Source organism: Thalassophryne amazonica, chromosome 9, assembly GCF_902500255.1.
Source record: "Thalassophryne amazonica chromosome 9, fThaAma1.1, whole genome shotgun sequence".
Taxonomy (NCBI): domain Eukaryota; kingdom Metazoa; phylum Chordata; class Actinopteri; order Batrachoidiformes; family Batrachoididae; genus Thalassophryne; species Thalassophryne amazonica.
Window position 1 is genome coordinate 80923414 of NC_047111.1, and position 25797 is coordinate 80949210.

General features: G+C 40.7%; 1 pseudogene; it reads right to left on the bottom strand.

The window, feature by feature from the left end:
* Positions 1 to 23083, bottom strand: part of LOC117517968 — a 37075-nt pseudogene extending 13992 nt beyond the window's left edge.
* Between the last annotated feature and the right edge of the window lie 2714 nt (positions 23084 to 25797).

The following is a 25797-nucleotide window of genomic DNA, read 5'->3' on the forward strand; positions in this document are numbered from 1 at the left end:
ATGTGGTCTATTAAACATTAGGTCTCTTTCTTCTAAGTCCCTGTTGGTAAATGATATAATAATTGATCAACGTATTGATTTATTCTGCCTAACAGAAACTTGGCTACAGCAGGATGAATATGTTAGTTTAAATGAGTCAACACCCCCGAGTCACACTAACTGTCAGAATGCTCGTAGCACGGGCCGTGGCGGAGGATTAGCAGCAATTTTCCATTCCAGCTTATTAATTAATCAAAAACCTAGACAGAGCTTTAATTCATTTGAAAGCTTGTATCTTAGTCTTGTCCATCCAAATTGGAAGTCCCAAAAACCAGTTTTATTTGTTATTATCTATCGTCCACCTGGTCGTTACTGTGAGTTTCTCTGTGAATTTTCAGACCTTTTGTCTGACTTAGTGCTTAGCTCAGATAAGATAATTATAGTGGGCGATTTTAACATCCACACAGATGCTGAGAATGACAGCCTCAACACTGCATTTAATCTATTATTAGACTCTATCGGCTTTGCTCAAAAAGTAAATGAGTCCACCCACCACTTTAATCATATTTTAGATCTTGTTCTGACTTATGGTATGGAAATAGAAGACTTAACAGTATTCCCTGAAAACTCCCTTTTGTCTGATCATTTTTTAATAACATTTACATTTACCCTGATGGACTACCCTGCAGTGGGGAATAAGTTTCATTACACTAGAAGTCTTTCAGAAAGCGCTGTAACTAGGTTTAAGGATATGATTCCTTCTTTATGTTCTCTAATGTCATATACCAACACAGAGCAGAGTAGCTACCTAAACTCTGTAAGGGAGTTAGAGTATCTTGTCAATAGTTTTACATCCTCATTGAAGACAACTTTGGATGCTGTAGCTCCTCTGAAAAAGAGAGCTTTAAATCAGAAGTGTCTGACTCCGTGGTATAACTCACAAACTCGTAGCTTAAAGCAGATAACCCGTAAGTTGGAGAGGAAATGGCGTCTCACTAATTTAGAAGATCTTCACTTAGCCTGGAAAAAGAGTTTGTTGCTCTATAAGAAAGCCCTTCGTGAAGCTAGGACATCTTTCTACTCATCACTAATTGAAGAAAATAAGAACAACCCCAGGTTTCTTTTCAGCACTGTAGCCAGGCTGACAAAGAGTCAGAGCTCTATTGAGCTGAGTATTCCATTAACTTTAACTAGTAATGACTTCATGACTTTCTTTGCTAACAAAATTTTGACTATTAGAGAAAAAATTACTCATAACCATCCCAAAGATGTATCGTTATCTTTGGCTGCTTTCAGTGATGCCGGTATTTGGTTAGACTCTTTCTCTCCGATTGTTCTGTCTGAGTTATTTTCATTAGTTACTTCATCCAAACCATCAACATGCTTATTAGACCCCATTCCTGCCAGGCTGCTCAAGGAAGTCCTACCATTATTTAATGCTTCAATCTTAAATATGATCAATCTATCTTTGTTAGTTGGTTATGTACCACAGGCCTTTAAGGTGGCAGTAATTAAACCATTACTTAAAAAGCCATCACTTGACCCAGCTATCTTAGCTAATTATAGGCCAATCTCCAACCTTCCTTTTCTCTCAAAGATTCTTGAGAGGGTAGTTGTAAAACAGCTAACTGATCACCTGCAGAGGAATGGTCTATTTGAAGAGTTTCAGTCAGGTTTTAGAATTCATCATAGTACAGAAACAGCATTAGTGAAGGTTACAAATGATCTTCTTATGGCTTCGGACAGTGGACTTATCTCTGTGCTTGTTCTGTTGGACCTCAGTGCTGCTTTTGATACTGTTGACCATAAAATTTTATTACAGAGATTAGAGCATGTCATAGGTATTAAAGGCATTGCGCTGCGGTGGTTTGAATCATATTTGTCTAATAGATTACAGTTTGTTCATGTAAATGGGGAATCTTCTTCACAGACTAAAGTTAATTATGGAGTTCCACAAGGTTCTGTGCTAGGACCAATTTTATTCACTTTATACATGCTTCCCTTGGGCAGTATTATTAGACGGTATTGCTTAAATTTTCATTGTTACGCAGATGATACCCAGCTTTATCTATCCATGAAGCCAGAGAATACGCACCAATTAGCTAAACTGCAGGATTGTCTTACAGACATAAAGACATGGATGACCTCTAATTTCCTGCTTTTAAACTCAGATAAAACTGAAGTTATTGTACTTGGCCCCACAAATCTTAGAAGCATGGTGTCTAACCAGATCGTTACTCTGGATGGCATTTCCCTGATCTCTAGTAATACTGTGAGAAATCTTGGAGTTATTTTTGATCAGGATATGTCATTCAAAGCGCATATTAAACAAATATGTAGGACTGCCTTTTGCATTTACGCAATATCTCTAAAATCAGAAAGGTCTTGTCTCAGAGTGATGCTGAAAAACTAATTCATGCATTTATTTCCTCTAGGCTGGACTATTGTAATTCATTATTATCAGGTTGTCCTAAAAGTTCCCTAAAAGCCTTCAGTTGGTTCAGAATGCTGCAGCTAGAGTACTGACGGGGACTAGCAGGAGAGAGCATATCTCACCCGTGTTGGCCTCCCTTCATTGGCTTCCTGTTAATGCTAGAATAGAATTTAAAATTCTTCTTCTTACTTATAAGGTTTTGAATAATCAGGTCCCATCTTATCTTAGGGACCTCATAGTACCATATTACCCCATTAGAGCGCTTCGCTCTCAGACTGCGGGCTTACTTGTAGTTCCTAGGGTTTGTAAGAGTAGAATGGGAGGCAGAGCCTTCAGCTTTCAGGCTCCTCTCCTGTGGAACCAGCTCCCAATTCAGATCAGGGAGACAGATACCCTCTCTACTTTTAAGATTAGGCTTAAAACTTTCCTTTTCGCTAAGGCTTATAGTTAGGGCTGGATCGGGTGACCCTGGACCATCCCTTGGTTATGTTGCTTTAGACGTAGACTGTATTTCATAATTATTGTATGGCCTTGCCTTGCAATGTGGAGCGCCTTGGGGCAACTGTTTGTTGTGATTTGGCGCTATACAAGAAAAAAGTTGATTGATTGATTGATTGAACATGCTTTTCTCTTTGAAAGCCTGAGGAAAATGGGACATTCAAGACATTGTTCAGAAGAACAGCGTAGTTTGATTAAAAAGTTGATTGGAGAGAGGAAATCTTATACACAGGTGCAAAAAATTACAGGCTGTTCATCTACAATGATCTCCAATGCTTTAAAATGGACAAAAAAAAAAAAAAAGAGACGCGTGGAAGAAAACGGAAAACAACCATCAAAATGGACAGAAGAATAACCAGAATGGCAAAGGCTCACCCATGGATCAGCTCGAGAATGACCAAAGACAGTCTGGAGTTACCTGTAAGTGCTGTGACAGTTAGAAGATGCCTGTGTGAAGCTAATTTATTTGCAAGAATCCCCCGCAAAGTCCCTCTGTTAAATAAAAGACATGTGAAGAGGTTACAATTTGCCAAAGAACACATCAACTGGCCTAAAGAGAAATGGAGGAATATTTTGTGGACTGATGAGAGTAAAATTGTTGTTTTTGGGTCCAAGGGCTGCAGACAGTTTGTGAGATGACCCCCAAACTCTGAATTCAAGCCACAGTTCACAGTGAAGACAGTGAAGCATGGTGGTGCAAGCATCATGATATGGGCATGTTTCTCCTACTATGGTGTTAGGCCTATATATCGCATACCAGGTATCATGGATCAGTTTGGATATGTCAAAATACTTGAAGATGTCATGCTGCCTTATGCTGAAGAGGACATGCCCTTGGAATGGGTGTTTCAACAAGACAATGACCCCAAGCACACTAGTAAATGAGCAAAATCTTGGTTCCAAACCAACACAAATAATGCCTCGCAGATGTGAAGAAATCATGAAGAACTGTGGTTATACAACCCCTGGCAAAAATTATGGAATCACCGGCCATGGAGGATGTTCATTCAGTTGTTTAATTTTGTAGAAATAAAGCAGATCACAGACATGACACAAAACTAAAGTCATTTCAAATGGCAACTTTCTGGCTTTAAGAAACACTATAAGAAATCAGGAAAAAAAAAAATTGTGGCAGTCAGTAACGGTTACTTTTTTAGACCAAGCAGAGGGGAAAAAAAATAAAATGGAATCATTAAATTCTGAGGAAAAAATTATGGAATCATGAAAAACAAAAGAACGCTCCAACACATCACTAGTATTTTGTTGCACCACCTCTGGCTTTTATAACAGCTTGCAGTCTCTGAAGCATGGACTTAATGAGTGACAAACAGTACTCTTCATCAATCTGGCTCCAACTTTCTCTGATTGCTGTTGCCAGATCAGCTTTGCAGGTTGGAGCCTTGTCATGGACCATTTTCTTCAACTTCCACCAAAGATTTTCAATTGGATTAAGATCCGGACTATTTGCAGGCCATGACATTGACCCTATGTGTCTTTTTGCAAGGAATGTTTTCACAGTTTTTGCTCTATGGCAAGATGCATTATCATCTTGAAAAATGATTTCATCATCCCCAACCTCCTTTCAATTGATGGGATAGAAAAGTGTCCAAAATATCAACGTAAACTTGTGCATTTATTGATGATGTAATGACAGCCATCTCCCCAGTGCCTTTACCTGACATGCAGCCCCATATCATCAATGACTGTGGAAATTTACATGTTCTCTTCAGGCAGTCATCTTTATAAATCTCATTGGAACGGCACCAACAAAAGTTCCAGCATCATCACCTTGCCCAATGCAGATTCGAGATTCATCACTGAATATGACTTTCATCCAGTCATCCACAGTCCACAATTGCTTTTCCTTAGCCCATTGTAACCTTGTTTTTTTCTGTTTAGGTGTTAATGATGCCTTTCGTTTAGCTTTTCTGTATGTAAATCCCATTTCCTTTAGGCGGTTTCTTACAGTTCGTTCACGGACGTTGACTCCAGTTTCCTCCCATTCGTTCCTCATTTGTTTTGTTGTGCAATTTCGATGCCTTTAACAACCTTCCCATGTTGTTTGTATTTGGTCTAGAGTTTAGACACAGCTGACTGAACAACCAACATCTTTTGCAACATTGTGTGATGATTTACCCTCTTAAGAGTCTGATAATCCTCTCCTTTGTTTCAATTGACATCTCTCGTGTTGGAGCCATGATTCCTGTCAGTTCACTTGGTGCAACAGCTCTCCAAGGTGTGATCACTCCTTTTTAGATGCAGACTAATGAGCAGATTTAATTTGATGCAGGTGTTAGTTTTGGGGATGAAAATTTACAGGGTGATTGCATACTTTTTTCCTCAGAATTGAGTGATTCCATATTTTTTTTCCCTCTGCTTGGTCTAAAAAAGTAACCGTTACTGACTGCCACAATTATTTTCCTGATTTCTTATAGTGTTTCTTAAAGCCAGAAAGTTGCCATTTGAAATGACTTTAGTTTTGTGTCATGTCTGTGATCTGCTTTTTTTCTACAAAATTAAACGACTGAATGAACATCCTCCGAGGTCAGTGATTCCATAATTATTGCCAGGGGTTGTACAACTAAATACTAGTTTAGTGATTCACAGGATTGCTAAAAAAGCAGTTTGAACATAACAGTTTTGAGTTTGTAGTGTCAACAGCAGATGCTACTATTATTGTGAACACCCCCTTTTCTACTTTTTTACCAATAGCCCAATTTCATAGCCTTAACAGTGTGCATATCATGAATGCTTGGTGTTGTTGGATTTGTGAGAATCTACTGAATCTACTGTTACCTTGTTTCCCATGTAACAATAAGAAATATACTCAAAACCTGGATTCATCTTTTTAGTCACATAGCACTATGATTATTCTGAACACTACTGTATAATAAACCAACCAATCAGTGATGAGCAGAGGTTTATTTCCCATAATGCCTTTTTGCATCTGTGTGTTAATGTTCAAACCTTCACAATTAGCACATTACTTTAAAATTAAAAGAAACATGTTATATTTTCACTTTGTAAAAATGACAGAGTTAACATTAATATATATAAACTATCTGGATTAATTTGGTTTATAAATTAAAACCATAAGTCAAAGGTGGGTTCAAATCCCCCACCTGACTGGAAAATCATTAAGGGTCCTTGGGCAAGGCCTTTAATCCCATATTACTCCCGGTGTGTAGTGAGCGCCTTGTATGGCAGCACCCTGACATCGGGGTGAATGTGCGGCATAATTGTAAAGCGCTTTGAGCGTCTGATGCAGATGGAAAAGCGCTATATAAATGCAGTCCATTTACCATTTTCATGGCTTCTGCCACACATCTGGGGCACTGTATGTTGAATGTAAATTACTTTTTTTGTTGCAGCCTGGCAGCTAGGCCCCTTCTGCTGGAGTAGAGATGATTACCTGTGTAACCTCAAGCATAAGGAAAGAGGTCTAGAACAGAAATGGTAACTTCAAAATGCTATCTTAGACTATAAGCATGCATTATTCCCTAAAAAGCAGACCTATTACTCTGATTTGATCAACAAAAACAAGCATAATTCAAAGTTCTTGTTCAACACAGTGGCAACACGTATTCATGGACAACCACCTGTAGTTCACACTCTTTTTACAGCACAAGATTTCCTGGATTACTTTGAGAAGAAAATAGAAGACATTAGGTTAAACATACCCCAGCATGCCTTAACCCAGCCACTACACCCTGCTATTGAGGTGAACGCCATTACTGAGCTATTACCTAGATTTAGAGAATTTGATCTCACTAGGCATGCTGACGAAACTCGTAACGTCAGCAAAAAGCACAACCTGTTTATTTGATCCTATACCAACAAAACGGTTTAAGGACCTGTGGCCCACTCTTGGGCCGACTGTGCTGGAAATTATTAATCTTTCTTTAACTTCTGGATCTGTTCCTAAATATTTCAAATCTGCAGTGATTAAACCATTACTTAAGAAACCTAATCCTGACCCTAGTGTATTGAAAAACTATCTGCCAATATCAAATCTATCATTTTGCTCTAAAATTCTGGAAAAAGTGGTGTCACAGAAGCTCGTAGACTAGCTTACGAAGAATAATCTCTCTGAGCCAATGCAGTCTGCTTTTAGAAAATATTCCACAGAAACGGCTCTCACTAAAGTGGTGAATGATCTTCTGCTTACAATGGATTCAGACACCACTATGGTTCTGGTGCTGTTCGATCTCAGTACTGCATTTGATACAGTGGATCATCATATTCTACTTGATAGGCTGGAAAATCATTTTGGGATTACTGGGAGTGCCCTTGCATGGCTGACATCATACTTGACCAGTCATTCTCACTGTGTTTTGTACAGTAACACTACCTCTAACCTTAGTGACATGAAATTTGGGGTTCCACAGGGGTCTGTCTTAGGCCCCCTGCTTTTCTCCCTTTATATAGCACCCCTTGGACACATACTGCAGTGTTTTGGGATTAAATTTTATTGCTATGCTTATGATACTCAGTTATACATGCCAATAACTGCTGGTAATCTCGTTCACATAAAATCCTTAGAAGATTGCCTTGCATCAGTGAGAAGCTGGATGTCTAGAAACTTACTACTTTTCAACTCTGATAAGACTGAAATGATGGTTCTTGGTCCAGTAAGACATCGGCATAAATTTGAACACAACGTTCAGCCTAGGCTCGTGTGTCATACATCACACGGACAAAGTGAGGAACCTTGGGGTAATTGTTGATCCTACATTGTCCTTTGACCTCCATATTAGAAATATTACGAGGACTGCTTTCTTCCACTTGTGAAATATAGCAAAGATTCGTCCCATCCTGTCTATAGCTGATGCTCAGACCCTGATCCATGCGTTTATCTCTTCTACATTGGACTACTGCAATGTTCTATTTTCTGGTTTACTGCAGTCGAGCATTAGGGCTCTCCAATTGATTCAAAATGCTGCAACCAGACTTTTGACACAAAGCAGAAAGTTCGACCACATTACACCCATTTTGGCATCCCTTCACTGCCTTCCTGTCCCAGTGAGATCAGATTTTAAGGTTCTGCTACTAGTCTATAAACTGTTCACGGACTGGCACCTCCCTACCTAGCTGACCTAATTAAACTTTACATACCGGCTCGAGCTTTGCGTTCTCAGGGTGCAGGGCTACTTTGTGTCCCTAGGGTGAGACCTAGGGTGAATAAGAAGTCTGCAGGTCACAGAGCCTTCCCTTAGTGTGCCCCTGTTCTGTGGAATGATCTCCCTGTATCAATAAAACAGTCAGATTCTGTTGAGACTTTCAAGTCCAGACTTAAGACGCACTTATTTTCTCTTTCATATGGCTAGCATACTGGTATAGTTTTGTTTTACACTTTTTACTCTTAATTCATTTTATTAGAAAACAGAGCATGCCGTGGCCTCAACTTGACCTAAATTCTGGGACTTTTAGAAAAGCTTAGGGCTAGGGGCCGGTGATCACCTTAGTATTTCTTCTGTTTTTCTTGTTGATTAATGCTGGCAAATTATACAGTATTTCTCGTATTTCTGATGCCTGATTCCGTTTTTTCTCTCTGTTTAAGGTGCAGCTCCATCCATAGATGAGGGTTGTATTTTTGCTGGCAACCCTCCTTGTCCTGTGCACTAACAGCATTTCCTGTATATTCATTTTGTGAATTGTTCTGTAATTTATGTCTGTAGCATGGCCCAAGCAGAGGGTCGCCAGTTTGAGTCTGGTCTGCTTGAGGTTTCTTCCTCAGAGGGAGTTTTTCCTTGCCACTGTTGCTCTGGGGGTTAGTAAGGTTAGACCTGACTTGTGTGAAGCGCCTTGAGGCAACTCTGTTGTGATGTGGCGCTATATAAATGAAAATAAATTGAAATTAAATTGAAACTGTAGAGCTGAGCTCAGCTCTTTACAGCTGCCTGACTGCTGCAAAACACATAGCAGACAGGAACCAACATGTACAACCCCTGGCAAAAATTATGGAATCACCGGCCTCGAAGGATGTTCAGTTGTTTAATTTTGTAGAAAAAAAAAGCAGATCACAGACATGACACAAAACTAAAGTCATTTCAAATGGCAACTTTCTGGCTTTAAGAAACACTATAAGAAATCAGGAAAACAAATTGTGGCAGTCAGTAACGGTTACTTTTTAGACCAAGCAGTGGGAAAAAAAATATATGGAATCACTCAATTCTGAGGAAAAAATTATGGAATCATGAAAAACAAAGAACGCTCCAACACATCACTAGTATTTTGTTGCACCACCTCTGGCTTTTATAACAGCTTGCAGTCTCTGAGGCATGGACTTAATGAGTGACAAACAGTACTCTTCATCAATCTGGCTCCAACTTTCTCTGATTGCTGTTGCCAGATCAGCTTTGCAGGTTGGAGCCTTGTCATGGACCATTTTCTTCAACTTCCACCAAAGATTTTCAATTGGATAAGATCCGGACTATTTGCAGGCCATGACATTGACCCTATATGTCTTTTTGCAAGGAATGTTTTCACAGTTTTTGCTCTATGGCAAGATGCATTATCATCTTGAAAAATGATTTCATTATCCCCAAACATCCTTTCAATTGATGGGATAAGAAAAGTGTCCAAAATATCAACGTAAACTTGTGCATTTATTGATGATGTAATGACAGCCATCTCCCCAGTGCCTTTACTGACATGCAGCCCCATATCATCAATGACTGTGGAAATTTACATGTTCTCTTCAGGCAGTCGAGATTCATCACTGAATATGACTTTCATCCAGTCATCCACAGTCCACGATGGCTTTTCCTTAGCCCATTGTAACCTTGTTTTTTTCTGTTTAGGTGTTGATGATGGCTTTCGTTTAGCTTTTCTGTATGTAATCCCATTTCCTTTAGGCGGTTTTCTTACAGTTCGGTCACAGACGTTGACTCCAGCTTCCTCCCATTCGTTCCTCATTTGTTTTGTTGTGCAATTTTGATTTTTGAGACATATTGCTTTAAGTTTTCTGTCTTGACGCTTTGATGTCTTCCTTGGTCTACCAGTATGTTTGCCTTTAACAACCTTCCCATGTTGTTTGTATTGGTCCAGAGTTAGACACAGCTGATCTGAAACAACCAACATCTTTTGCAACACTGTGTGATGATTTACCCTCTTAAGAGTTTGATAATCCTCTCCTTTGTTTCAATGACATCTCTCGTGTTGGAGCCATGATTCATGTCAGTCCACTGGTGCAACAGCTCTCCAAGGTGTGATCACTCATTTTTAGATGCAGACTAATGAGCAGATCTGATGTGATGCAGGTGTTAGTTTTGGGGATGAAAATTTACAGGGTGATTCCATAATTTATTCCTCAGAATTGAGTGATTCCATATTTTTTTCCCTCTGCTTGGTCTAATAAAGTAACCGTACTGACTGCCACAATTTTTTTTTCTTGATTTCTTATAGTGTTTCTTAAAGCCAGAAAGTTGCCATTTGAAATGACTTTAGTTTTGTGTCATGTCTGTGATCTGCTTTTTTTCTACAAATTAAACAACTGAATGAACATCCTCCGAGGCCGGTGATTCCATAATTATTGCCAGCGGTTGTATAATGGTATGGTTTATAATGTTTTTGACCATTACTAACTATACCAGCAAAAAACTGTGAGCAGACTAATGCGTCAACGCCTCCCAACGTCGAGTGACGTCAGACATGTCCTTCCAGAAGCGGGGGTGTTGCTATATGACACCTGGCTTTTTTCCACAACCCGAAAAAGCTGAGGGATCGCCATCTTCGATTTGTGTATGTAGAACCACGAAAAAGCTTTAAAGAAAGAAAAAAAAAAAAAAAAGCAGAAAGATTTTCCCTTTTTTTCAGCTACTTTTCGGAGGTGACGCCGAGCCAAGGGAGGACTGATGTCTTGGTGGGGTACTGATGGAACCACAACAGCAGGCAGACCCACACAGAGCAGCTGGAGTTCAGGCTTTATCCCTGGGCAGAGCGCGGGCAGGGAGCCGGGATCATGGAGCAGACCGACTCGATCCGAAATTCATCACTTTTGAATACATGCAAACACCCAGTTTGACCAACGGAGCTTAGTTCTGCAGCTTACACGAGGTAAGAATAATTTAAATATAAAACGTGACATTACTGCACTGCTAAAGTGCTCAGCTAATGTTAGCTTAGCCTTTTAACACAGTTGAGTGAATGCTTTAATTTGTAAATGGTTCAGTCTGTTTTTATTTTTTACCAAATAAAGGTACAGTTTTCTTTTTTTTTTTTTTTTTCTTTTTTTTTTTACATCTGAGACCACAAAAAACTCAACTTTAAATAACTGATTTTTGGGGGGCATTTTGTCATGTTTTTTTTGTTGTTGTTGTTAATTTTTTTTTTAACTGTTTAGTGTTTCTTTATATTTTAAGAAATATTTTTATTTGTCCTACAATCAAAACATGTGCTGTGCAGGCAACCTAAATTCAGACGCACTTCAAAAACTTCCAGTGATGAACACCATGAAATCCAGCTAAAAGAAAATGACAACCCACCAGAGGTCAAAGCTGCAGAAGAGTCCTTCATCTGGTTAAATATCCTGAGAATCCAGGAAACCAAGCAACTATTTTATTATTTTTTAAAAGCTGTTTCATTTATATTTTAAGAATAAATGAATGGATCATTAAAAATGTCCACGAAATCAAAGTTAAGGCAAAAGACATTTGCACAGGGAGAAGCCCTGCCCCTGTTGCGCAGAATTTTAAAACATTCACAATCCCTAGTCAAATTCATATTTTAGAAATGACTGTCCTGATCACAACATTAAAGGCAATCACATATTCTGACATCATTCCAAGTTGAAACGACAACTTAAAAATTATTTCATCATGAGGTTTATGTCACAAACTCAGCCACTGGGTGTGTGCAGCCAGTACATTCTGAGTGCCTGGTCCCAAGCCCGGATAAATGAGGAGGGTTACGTCAGGTAGGGCATCAGCGTAAAAACAAGCCAACCCAACTATGCAGACTCAGAATCGAATTCCCATACTGGATCGGTCGCGGCCCGGGTTAACAACATCCGCCACCGGTGGTATTGCCCAACAGGGTGCCGGTGGAAATTGGGCTACTGCTGGGCGAAGACGACGAAGAAGAGGAGGAAAACGCGCCACACACAGCGGGAGAAGAGAAAACTAGAAGGGTGGAAATGCGAGTGGGGACTTTGAATGTTGGTAGTATGACTGGTAAAGGGAGAGAGCTGGCTGATATGATGGAGAGGAGAAAGGTAGACATATTGTGTGTGCAAGAGACCAAGTGGAAGGAAGTAAGAGCAGGAGCATCGGCATTGGGTACAAGTTGACCATGGTGAGGACAGAAAGAGAAATGGTGTTGGGGTCATTTTAAAGGAAGAGTATGTTAACAGTGTGTTGGAGGTTAAGCGAGTGTCTGACAGGGTGATGAGTGTGAAGTTGGAAATTGAAGGGGTGATGATGAATATCATCAGTGCATATGCCCCACAGGTAGGTTGTGAGATGAAGAGAGAAAGAAGATTTCTGGAGTGTGTTAGATGAGGTGGTGGAGAGTGTGCCCAAGCATGAAAGAGTGGTGATAGGAGTGGACTTCAATGGGCATGTTGGTGAAGGGAACAGAGGTGATGAGGAAGTAATGGGTAGATATGGTATCAAGGATAGGAATGGGGAAGGACAGATGGTAGGTGATTTTGCAAAGGGATGGAAATGGCTGTGGTGAATACCTACTTTAAGAAAAGGGAGGAGCACAGGGTAACATATAAGAGTGGAGGAAGGTGCACACAGGTGGACTACATTCTTTATAGGAGATGTAAGGCTAAAAGAAATCACAGACTGTAAGGTGGTAGCAGGAGAGAGTGTCACTAGACAGCATAGGATGGTTGTCTGTAGGATGACTTTAGAGGTAAAGAAGAAGAAGTGAGAGCTCAACAACGGATCAGATGGTTGAAGCTGAAGGAGGAAGACTGTTGTGTGAAATTTAGCGAGCAGGTGAGAGAAGCACTGGTTGGAGGGGAAGCAATTTTGGACAAGTGGAAAAGTACTGCAGATGTGGTGAGGGAGACAGCTAGGGCAGTACTGGGTATGACATCTGGACAGTGGAAAAAAGACAAGGAGACTTGGTGGTGGAATGAAGAGGTCCAGGAAAGCATAAGGAGAAAGAGGTTGGCGAAAAAGTTTTGGGATAGTCGGAGAGATGAAGAAAGTAGACAGAAGTACAAGGAGATGTGGCGTAAGGCAAAAAGAGAAGTGGCAAAAGCAAAGGAAAAGGCATATTGTGAGCTGTACAAGAAGTTGAATAGTAAGGAAGGAGAAAAGGACTTGTACAGATTGGCCAGACAAAGGGACAGAGCAGGAAAGGATGTGCAGCAGGTTAGGGTGGTAAAAGATGCACATGGTAATGTGCTGACAATTGAGGAGTGTGTGCTGAGAAGGTGGAGGGAATATTTTGAAGAGTGATGAATAAAGAAAATGAGCGAGAGAAAAGGCTGGATAATGTGGTGAGAGTAAATCAGGAAGTACAAGAGTTTAGCAAGGAAGAAGTGAGGGCTGCTATGAAGAGGATGAAGAGTGGAAAGGCAGTTGGTCCAGATGACATTCCAGTGGAGGCATGGAAATGTCTAGGAGAGATGGCAGAGTTTCTAACCAGATTGTTTAATAAAATCTTGGAAAGTGAGAGGATGCCTGAGGAGTGGAGACGAAGTGTGCTGGTTCCTTTTCAAGAACAAGGGTGATGTGCAGAGCTGCAGTAACTACAGAGGCATAAAGCTGATCAGCCACAGCATGAAGTTATGGGAAAGAGTAGTAGAAGCTAGGCTTAGAAAACGGGTGAAGATCTGTGAGCAGCAATATGGTTTCATCCCGAGAAAGAGCACTACAGATGGAATGTTTGCTCTGAGAATACTGTTGGAAAAGTACAGAGAAGGACAGAAAGAGTTACATTGTGTTTTGTAGACTTAGAAAAGCTTGATAGGGTGCCAAGAGAAGAGTTGTGGTATTGTATGAGGAAGTCTGGAGTGGCAGAGAAGTATGTAGGGTAGTGCAGGACATGTACAAGAATAGTGTGACAGCGGTGAGATGCGCAGTAGGATGACAGACTCATTCAAGGTGGAGGTGGGATTACACCAAGGATCAGCTCTGAGGTCCTTCTTGTTTGCAGTGGTGATGGACAGGTTGACGGATGAGATCAGACAGGAGTTCCCATGGACTATGATGTCTGCAGATGACATTGTGATCTGTAGTGAGAGTAGAGAGCAAGTTGAGTCTAGTCCTGGAGAAGTGGAGATATGCTTTGGAGAGAAGGGAATGAAAGTCAGTAGAAGCAAGACTGAGTACATGTGTGTGAATGAGAGGGAGCCCAGTGAATAGTGCAGATACAAGGAGTAGAAGTGGTGAAAGTAGATGAGTTTAAATATTTGGGGTCAACTGTTCAAAGTAATGGGAGAGTGTGGTAGAGAGGTGAAGAAGAGAGTGTAGCAGGGTGAGTGGGGTGGAGAAAGGTTGCAGGAGTGATTTGTGACCGAAGAATATCAGCAAGAGTGAAGGGGAAAGTTTACAAAACAGTAGTGAGACAGCTATGTTGTACGGTTTTTAGAGGACGGTGGCACTAACAAAAGACAGGAGGCAGGGCTGGAGGTGGCAGAGGCTGAAGATGTTGAGATTCTCTTTGGGAGTGACAAGAATGGACAAGATTAGGATGAACATAGAGGGATAGCTCAGGTGGACAGTTTTGGAGACAAGTCAGAGAGGCGAGATTGAGATGTTTGGACATGTGCAGAGGAGGGACCCAGGGTAGTTTTGAGAGAGATTAGGATGCTGAGGATGGATCCACCAGGCAGGAGGAGAAGAGGGAGACCGAAGATGGAGGTTCATGGATGTGCTGAGAGAGGACATGCAGGTGGTTGTTGTGACAGAGGAAGATACAGAGGACAAGGGTGAGATGGAAACGATTGATCTGCTGTGGCGACCCCTAACGGGAACAGCCGAAAGACAAAGAAGATGAAACCCTACTTTAAATGACACCACAGTTATGTAAAATCATCTGTTGCATTTATATAAACATTTTTATTTATTTAGTGTCTGTTTTTTCTGGTTAAAAGGATATACGAATAATCTACCAGATATGTGTACATTTCCATGCAATTTTATTTTGTATAAAAATAAATGTCTAAGGTTCCTTATGTTAAACAAGAAATCATCTAATCTGAAATAACTAAGTTATGGTTTTAATTTACAGATGAAAGGTTTCTACTAGAATTATTTTTGACTATTTTAATTACAGTGTTCTAAATGTTTTTCTACAGTAATCAGAAATTAATTTGATGTAAAAAAAAAAAAAGAGACATTTGCAAGGATTTTTCTTCAGAAAATCTGCTGTCTGTGACATTCTGCAACTGTAGTCTTCCGGTTTTGGCCTGATGCCATCGTGTCTACTGGACAGTGCAAAGCTACATCATAGCTCAGAGTGGCAAAAGTTGGTTTCAAAAAAATGACCCGTCTCATTTGCGACGCCTCGTGCCATGGCTGAAGCCTCCGGGGTGAAAGGGCCATTAGTTAGTGAAAGCGAATTGGTCCACTGATGGTTTTGAAGTTAGATGAAAAGCTAATCCACTAACAAAAAGTTAGTTTCACTAATTACCAGTCAGTGGAACTGTGCCCACCACTGTAAGGGATTAGTTAGAGTCAGGAGGTGTTGAACGATCTACGAAGATATCCTGAATATTATTACATCAGTAGCAGAATATAATCTTAAAATAATGTTGACAATAATAGTGCTATCTTCTAAGGGGCAATGTATCATCCACGCGACAGGCCTGAACAGGCCTACCTAGTTCTGACCCAATGTTCTCAAATGTACTGTAGGTTTTTGGCTCAAATATGATGAGTAGCATGATAACAATGAAGGTTCAAGTTGGAGGCCACACACATTGAGGTGATCAGACAATTGTAAGTGCCTGAAGCCAACACAGAAGACATTCTCCAAGTTCAGTTTCATCATATGAAAGAGAACTCACAAATTAGGCAACCCAAATAAAATAAAGGTCTGTATTATTCATATAAGGAATACCAAAAGACGAGATCAGTCAGTTTTAGCATCACTAATCTCCCCACCACCAATTGCATGGGTGCAAAACAATATTTGGGATGAGCAAAAGTAATGTACTGTACATATTACTGTCATAATCCCCCAGATCTCAGGGTATATATGCCCCCCACTTTTTTCTTCAAAGTTTAATTCTAATCCAATTGCATTTGTTCTGCAAATCTGATTGGTTAATCGTGTGAGATTTCTGATCATAAAATATAGCACTGACGGTGGCAAAATATTTGACCGTTTCGCATTTGATGTATTACTCCACGCCCTGACTACATTACTAGGCAGATGGCAATGATGGCACTGTCCTAGAGTGAGAGAGAAACTGGTGGAGCGACAACAATGCTGAGTTGGGTGAATTTAATCTATCATACAACAGTATTGATATGGATTCTGACACAGAATTACTCAATGCAGCTGACCAGATGGAGAAATCTGTGGGTCGCTTACAGAATTTCCAGTTTGGCATGAAGACGCTGTTGCTACAGAAGCTTCACCGACTGATGTAAATACTGCAATTACTGCTGTGATAACCGTTAAATACAATACTAACAGTGAATATTTGATTACTTGGGACCAGGAATCTTGCAAAATTTCCCTAAAACTATGCTCTGTGTAATAGTTTTATCAAACTATATTATTATATGGGGTTAGATGTAGTCTTCAGTGGTGAAGCGGTCTTTCGCTGAAAGCACGGATCCAGATCGAATTACTTACATAAAAAAAACTGTGCAAACAATGGAATTGGATTAGAATGGTGTCTTTTGTGTCCATTTGCGGACGTTAATGCTAGATTTTACGGTCGCAAATTAAGTTTTACCAGCTCCGCGTTACCGCAAATCATCAGACAACAGGGTTATTCCCAAGTACAGACTCCCAAGCATTGAAACACAAAGGAGACCAGGGCTCGGTTTCATAAAGCAGTCTGATCTTCAGTCTACTAAACTTACTTAGTCGACTACAGTTAGTTGTTCAACATTATCTGTCTAATCACAGTTTCATATCGTTGGCTAAACTTGTCGATTAGCCGCCTTTAGTTAGTCAACGGTTTTCATGGGCATAACGGCCTCACACGTGCCGTTGCCAAGAGACTGCTCCAATGCACGACAGTTTTGTTTACTTCCAGGTTGGTTGTTGTAATCAACTATCCAACCTTTGTTTCGTTAACTGGCTTAATTAACATTTATGAAAACATAAAAACTGCAGAATGACTTGCTTAGCACTTAGCCTAGCATTTCGCTTTCTTCTTCCACACTTTCATCAAGCCTTTTGTGCACACAACGCTGCTCAGCATAATAACAATGCCCGGTGGCTAATGTGAGAACTGTCACAAACACATCATGACAATCTCTTCTTCTGCCTGCAACCATGGCCAAAAGCGGAGGAAGCTCTCCTTTTGGAGGAATACGAGTGAGGTAGGGGTGCTCGAGGTGTTCCATCAAGTGTTGGTACCGTGATAGCTGCCATTTTTTGGAGGTAAGACACTGAAGTTTTGTTGACTAAAATAAGATTAGCCTCCTCTGTGCCAGGCTAAAACTTCAGTTTGGTAATGTGAAACTTTAACTGACTAAGCAATTGTGCAACAACTAACGTCAAAAAATTAGTCAACTAAGTGAGTTTATTCGACTAAACAAAATTAGACTGCTTTATGAAACCAGGCCCAGGTCTTAAGTGGCCCATGACTCCCCAATTAGCAGCCATGACTCAGGTACTGCAAAGCAGCCAGCTGCTGTCCAACAAACCAGTCACGCAGATCACACTGAGAATTACCAAATTTTATACATTGTCTTGAAATGATAGTCCTGCCATCTCAAGGCTGACTTATTACATTGCTAGAAGTCAAAATCTGTCAAACAGATGTCAGTTTCTGACTCTTCATGCGGCTCGCGCCTGTGGCGCTCTCTTGTCCGGACAACCAGCTGTTTCTATAGGACAAGTAAACCGCCAGGATTACTTGTCCTATGGACAAGTACACTAAAAAGCTTATTGTCAATGTCTGGCTGAGGAACTGGTTTCAGAGAATGAAAAAAAAAAGCTGCTAGAATGGCCCAGCCAATCACCTGACTTAAATTCAATAGAAAGAGTTCATAGAGAGGTCCACGGAACCTTCAAGATTTGAGACTGTGTGGAGAATCACACTAAGCAATGCATGCGACTAGTTTCTCCATACAGGAGGCATCCTGAGGCTGTCATTACCAGCAAAGCATTTTGTAGGAAGTATTAATAAATTTTAGTAAGTGTGCTCAATACTTTTTCCTGGTGTCATTCCATTTTATTACACATAATTTTCTGTACATACTTGTTTTAGTTCATTGTATGTGTGGATTACTTTGGTTGTTACCGGCATCTAGTGAAAATTTCATGTCTGTAGGACCTTTAGAAGTATATTTATTGAGAAAAATGGTGACATGTTTATTACTTATTTTACCTGCTCCGTGTGCATGCATGTGCATGCACATGCGCACACAAGCAGCAACGATGAATAGAAAAAGACATGGATTGTACATATCGTAGCATCCTCGGTTGTGGAATCTCTCCAGACATATGCACGGATTATCAACAAAGTCCATACACATCCTCGGATACAAATACAGACTCACCTTCCTCAAACAATGTTTGAAGCATGCATTCAGTGAAACAAACGGTCATGAAGCAGCATTTCATGAGGCAGTGTTTCATATGACCTTGCAAACACACATAATGGAGTCAAAGGGACAGCTAACCACAATGCAACATTTTCATCAGTATTATAAAAATGAAAATCAAGTAAAGTCAAAGGAATGTTAAAGCGTTTCTTTTAAGTTGAAGCAAAGTAATTTGGTGAAACCTTCTATACCTGTGTCATACTAATGCTTTCTTCTCAGGTGTTGTCACCAACAGCAGCTAATGTAATAGGAACATCTAGGTCAAATATTTGTAACAGTATTATAAGATGGAATGGATGTAAAGGTCAATTTCAGTTTGTATAGGGGCCAAAAGTTATATTTGCTCCAATTTTGGTAACAAAGTTATGCAACTATTGGTTGAGATAACAGGATTAATGAATGGAATAGTTTTGACAGTGTTGAATGCTCGCTCTCTACAGTAATGGTCAAACAATGTCAACATCCAAATAGTGTTCACTTCCTGATGAAGGCTTCTAGCAAAACACGAAGTGCATTTTTTAATTATGATTTGCCCGTAAAATAAAGGCATTTTAACTTTTTTATTAGACTGAGTGCCTTGGTATCTTTTCAAGACTTTATTTGAACAAGCCCTCTACCAAAGAGCACCATCTTAAAACAGGTATAGCTCCAAGTAGCACTCCAACTCCTCAGCTTTTCTAAATGTCAATATCCACTTGATTCTATGACAAGGGCTGTGTAATGAAAATTGTGAAATCTGAGGAAAATTTGCAGGGGTCGAGCTGGGGTCTAGGGCCCGTGGGCCCCAGAAATCAAATTCATTTTGTATTTAATGATACATTTTCAGCATCTCCTGGAAGAAAAAAAAAAAAAAAAAAAATCGCAAAAGAAGTGCATATTTAAATGATCCTAGACTCAACCTTTCAGTTGTACTGTCAATGATAATGTTGAAATAACAGAATATGAAATGGAAGTAGGACCTGGAATGATTTTCCTTTTAACTGTAAAACAAATTATGCATTAACTCAGAACAATTAAACTACATGAAATTCATGAAGACTGAAAAGATTGTTAAAACATTTTCAAAGCTTGTACAATATTTTGAAAATCAGGGTAAAGTATCAATAACATACCTTATAGTAAAAAAGTCACATATTGTTGTGTAAATTCCTGTAAATCCACAGTGTCTTTTTCCCATGAAAAAAGTCTACATTAATAAAAATGCATTTACATTCTAGTGTAAATTCATAAATCCATTCAAAGCCACAATGTCTTTTTTCCAATGAAAGAAAGTCTAGATTAATAAAGAGTCACATAATGTTCTCTAAAATCCTGTTTGAACAGCACAATGTTTATTTTCCAGGGAGAGAAAAAATCTTATTTGTTATTCCTGAGGGCACAGTTCACTTTCCCGTTTATCTTTCAGATGTGTTCATGAAGCCAGTGCAGTTCCACGGATTCTTGTCCTTATCAGACTTTTTCAAACCGTCTTTCTCATCATCTTCGCTCTGTTTGATGTCACTCCGTCACACAGACATGCTGCAAAATTCTTTTCAAAACTTGAGAGCTTTAAAAGTTTGTGATGCCCACATGCTACGTTTAGCTTCAGCGTCTTGCAGGAGCCACACAGCATCACTGCAGCAACAAACCATTCCCGCTTTATGACAACTGTCACAGCAGCTACACTGAGTAGCATTTTTTCTCCGCGAAGTTCCGTGGATCCGAGGACACAGATTTGTATCTGTAACACACAGATCAGTGTCTGTGGACTTATAAAACTTGCACGATGTCGTGAAAAGAAGGGAACGCTTTGCGATAGGCATTTTAAAAACTCAGTGACGATCACAATTACAAAGTACAACACTAACATCCCCCCTCCTCCCCATTATGAAATCTGTGGAATTCCTCAGATCCGCTAAGTTTTCACAGCCCTGTATGACATACATTACCTGTACCATGATAACTAAGCATGGCAGATGGTGCAAACTATTAACTCGACCAACTCTATTAACTCTACCAATAATTTTCATCACTTTCTACCAAAAATGGAGCAACTTTAACTTTTGACCAATGAACAAACTGAAATTGACCTTTGTCATCATTTTTTCTGTTTTTACCCCACAACACTTAGTCATAGATAGTCCAAACTATACTTTTTATCTTTATGATTCAACAAATAATGTGGTATACTTTTAAATATGATGGGAGCATTTTTAAATTTTTACCCCTGTGTAATTTTTACCGATCCCTACATGGCTACAACTACCATCCTAGATGATCACCATACATTTTTGCATCAGCCAGGGTAAACCAAGGCTGGATTGTAGTGGTACTGAAAACTTGCTTGACCCAGGCACTATAGAGAGCAATTCCAAGTCAACAAACAGTTAACCGCTATAGGATTTTCCTTAATCATTGCAATAGGTAATTGTTTTAAATTGTGTCTCTCAATTGTTTTCTTTTACGTTAAGTAATCTGCAAAACTAAGGCTGAAAATGTCTATGTACAGGTGCCATAAACATGTCCCCCCACTGGGTCCAGTGGTGAACTAACCTCAGCCTCATTTTGAGTCAGGAAAAACTGTCCTTTTCACAAACTTGGTCCTCAAGGGCAAGGACATTTTCTCTCCTATTCCAATTACCCAAGTGTGGTTTCTTCCAGTTCTTGACTAGCTAAATATGTATTGACAGAGCAAGTTGATGTTCAGCAGAGCAGTGAAAAATATTAAATGTGCAGTGACAAAGGTCCTTGAGATATTTTGCATAGTTGTTATATTCTGGCAGAATAAGGTTTCAAGATTTGCCACGCAACCATTTGGCTTCATTTTTGCACATTCATTGGGAATAGAAGTGCAGCAACCACCTGCATTTACAGCCCATTAATGACAGAAAAATTCCATCTTACCGTGATGAAGGACACATTTGAAGGGAAGTCTCCAGGCTGGGCAGCAGCCATTTCTGTGAGTGGAGGGTGGTGCAATAGGACCCCTGGTGATCAGCAAAGACATAGGAAAAGAGCAGCTCACAGAGTGACCAGCAGGACGCAAATCAAGGTCTTCTTGCTTCCTTCCTGTGTTTTGTTGTCCCGAATCTGGGTCTTGGCTTGTCTGCATGACAAGCGTCATTTCCAGCCTCTGAGGGGTTATGTTCTCCTTTCACAGATTCTCCATTTTCAGACCTACTCTCAGCTTCATTCTGCTTTATATCAGGGCCCGTGTGCTTTCACTTCCATTCCCTCTCTCCTGTCTGGTGTGCTTTCTCTCCTGCCATGCACGTCGAGCCTCTTGTGTCTGCAGCTCCGACAGATAATGTCGGATATTCTTACGGGCTACATGTATCAGACTACTGTCAATATCCAAGCCCAATATGTGGGCAGGTCTGAACATTTTAGCAATATAGAGTGTAACGTGTCCTGAATTGCACCCAAATCTAGCACATCTTTACCCCGAAACCATTCTGGAAGTAGCACATGAACTCGTGAGTCTTCAATGGCCCCAGGGTTACGGTAGCCATAATACTTGTCGTAGTTCCCATACTGAAACTTCTTTTCCGTTGGTCCTTTGCATGGTTGTAGGACTGCTGGTGCCTGGCCCAGTTTGGGCCCTCTCCTTGGTGTGTGGAAGGAGGGACTTTCTTGATCCCCCTGTGTCCCAATTCCTGTCTCCAGATGCTGTCTTTACAACAGGGGTAGAATGGGTCAGAGGAGGGTCTACCTTTCCAGAGTTGCGTCTTCGCTTGCGTCTACTTGTGTGCTGGTGAATTCCTCCTAATATGGGGGAAGTGAGGACTGTCCACAGAAAGACACATTGTTCTTCCTGCAGCTGCTATCAGCCGAGTGTTCACGGCTGTCTCTAGTGACACTGGAACCTTTTGGCTCTTTGGAGACATCTAGTGCAGAACATGAGGTTAACATAGCTGGAAGCAGTGCAGAGGCACTAGTTTTAGACTCGCTTTTCCTGATTCTGACAGATTGACCTGTGTGGTTGATGTCCACTACCTCATGGTGTCTGTTACGGTGTCTCTTCTGCCACTACTCCTGTAGGCAGAAAACCAAAACACTGCTGTCTGCCATTCCACTGTTCAAGTTGAGTGGGTCAGTAATGTCCCTCGGGATGAGAATTTCCAGGGTCACGATTCTTTGCTGGCAGAGGGGATGATTAGGAGTCTCTGCATTCAATGCTCGGTTTACCTCCTCATCCAAAAGGCTGTTGAGATTCAGTGGGTCAAAAATGTTACACCTAGTTGGAAATTTGTGGGCAGCACAGAGTCACTCTCAGAATTGGTCCGTCGTTTCTCTTGCTAGAATTTGGATGCTTAAAACCAGACGTCGTTGTGATGCGGCGCTTTGTTAGCTTCACTTGTTGTTGTTTGAGATGCTGAAAGTTGTTCCTGCGGTGAATGTTATTGTTGTTCCCTCTTGCAGTTTGTTCTGTAGCCTCTGGCTTGGCAGGACTGTGCGTTGTGGGGGTGTGATTCGGCGATGCTGCGCAGTACCTGGGTCAGGACAACCGGCAACAAAGTTCGGTGCAGCTGCTGTGGCCTCCACCATCACACCTATATTACAACTTGCTGCACATGAGAAAGCTGCAGAGGTGATGCCGAATTGGCCTGCGGGCTGCCAGTTTGTACGGTTTTGCTGCTCAACAGACATTCTGTTGTGTTGCAGTGCTGATGCAGACATGGATCTTTCAAAATCTGAAAGTCAGACAAATTTTGAGGCATTTAGAGCAACAAAATTAGTTCTCTTCCCTTAACCAAAATATTTTCAATATTTTCTTGCAGTCAACTTTTTGAGTCATTATGGCCACAATCAAGGAGACAATTACAAAACACCCATACTTCTGTATTGGTTAATGGAAATAAAGTGGCCAGAGCTACAAAGGCATTCATTCCTACAAATTAATAAAAATAAATATCATTTAGTCTATAATGTCAGACAAATATACATGCCTTTTAAAACTCTCCCAGTTAAAAGTGACATTTTCACACTCTTGGGTTTGTATGAACAGTGTTGCCAAACCCAAAGGTATTGACTTTACACCAAGTCAAAATATGAAAAAAGGCACATGCAGGTGCATCTCAAAAAGTTAGAAAAACATGAACTGATATTTTTTGTCAGTTATTTCAGAATGCAACTACAGGAACGAGCTCACAGAGCGCAAACCTCCGCCAACACTAGTTTCCAAATATGGTTTTTCAAATATAGTTTTCAAATATGGCAGTTTGCACTTCATTGTCAGAAATGATAGTAACTGAGGCACTTTTGATTGATACGAGGTCTGTCAGAAAAATATCGGACCTTTTTGTTTTTTTTCAAAAACCGTATGGATTTGAATCACGTGTGATTGCATCATCCAAGCTTGAACCTTCGTGCGCATGCGTGAGTTTTTTGACGCCCGTCGGTTGTGTCATTCACCTGTGAGCAGGCTTTGTGTGAGCAGTGGTCCACCCACCCTCTCGTCGGATTTTTATTGCGAATGAATGTCTGAATGATTTGGAGCTTTGCTGCATCAATTTTTTCCAGAAACAGAGACCTCCAGGTGGACACCATTTGGAAAATTCTGTTGGCTTTCAGAGATGATTTTATGGGGATTACACAGATTAAAGAGTGCTCCAGTTGGTTTAAAGACCACCCACAGCTGCTGAGAGCGTGCCGCGCTCCGAGCGCCAATCGACAGGCTGAATCAACCAGATCATTTCCAACATGAAGGCTTTGTTGATCCGGGACGTCGTCTGACTTACACAAAATGGCAGGAGACTTGGACCTTAGCACTTTTTCGGCACATTCCACTGTTAAAGGAGTTTTTTTCATGGAAAGAAAAGCGGACGGATGCGCCATCGTGCCGCTCATGGCGCGGGACAAAATCGAGAAATTCATCACGGCGTTGCTTTGCGCCATGCGGCTCCACCGTGACACGCGGAATTCCTCCGCTCCTCTTTCCATGACAAAAACTCCTGTAACAGTGGAATGTGCTGTACATTTCCAAACTGGATGCTGTGTTTTATCTGGGACGTCCTCTGACTAGCACAGGAATTGCTGAAGACGTGGACATCAGCACTTTTTCGGCACATTGAGACAGACGTGTGGAGGAATTCCGTGCGTCGCGGTGGAGCCGCATGGTGCAAAGCAACGCCGTGATGAAGCCTCACAGGAATGTTCTGGCATGTCCAGGTTCATCCACAATTTCTCGGTTAGTCACACGACTGAAAACCCACCGACAGCCGTCTGAAAGCCATCTCAAAGCCGTCCTGTGAGACAAACAAGGAGGTGGTTTTGTCCCGCACCATGAGCGGCACCGGTGGCGCATCCGTCTGCTTTTCTTTCCATGAAAAAAAACTCCTTTAACAGTGGAATGTGCCGAAAAAGTGCTGATGTCCACGTCTCCTGCCATTTTTGTGTAAGTCAGACGACGCCCGGATCAACAAAGCCTTCACGTTGGAAATGATCTGGTTGATTCAGCCTGTCGATCGACGCTCGGAGCGCGGCACGCTCTCAGCAGCTGTGGGCGGTCTTTAAATCGGCTGGAGCACTCCTTAATCTGTGTAATCCCCATAAAATCATCCCTGAAAGCCAACAGAATTTTCCGAATGGTGTCCACCTGGAGGTCTCTCACAGTTTCTGGAAAAAATTGATGCAGCAAAGCTCCAAATCGTTCAGACATTTATTCGCAATAAAAATCTGACGAGAGGGGTGGACCACTGCTCACACAAAGCCTGCTCACAGGCGAATGACGCAACCGACAGGCGTGAAAAAACTCATGCATGCGCACGAAGGTTCAAGCTTGGCTGATGCAATCACACGTGATTCAAATCCATATGGTTTTTGAAAAAAAATAAAAAGGTCCGATACTTTTCTGACAGCCCTCATCAATAATGGAAAATGCACACCAAATAGGCTTTTCAATATTCAAATGTCCATAATATCCAGAATCCGGATCAAACTTTGTCAGGCGACAGCGAGTGTCAGTCTGCACCTCACTTTCAAATACAACAGTGATTGGAGCACATTTGATTAAGATATATAAATATACATGGGGCTTTCAATGTTAAATTTAAATGGCCAATCTGACTTTGTCAATAGATGAAAGATTCCACCCTACATAATCTCAAATATGAAAGACATTTGATATTTTTGACTGTTATGATTTTTTGAGAATTTGTTCAATGTTAAAGATGGGGATTTTTCCAATTTTTTTGACCTTGAAAATTTAAT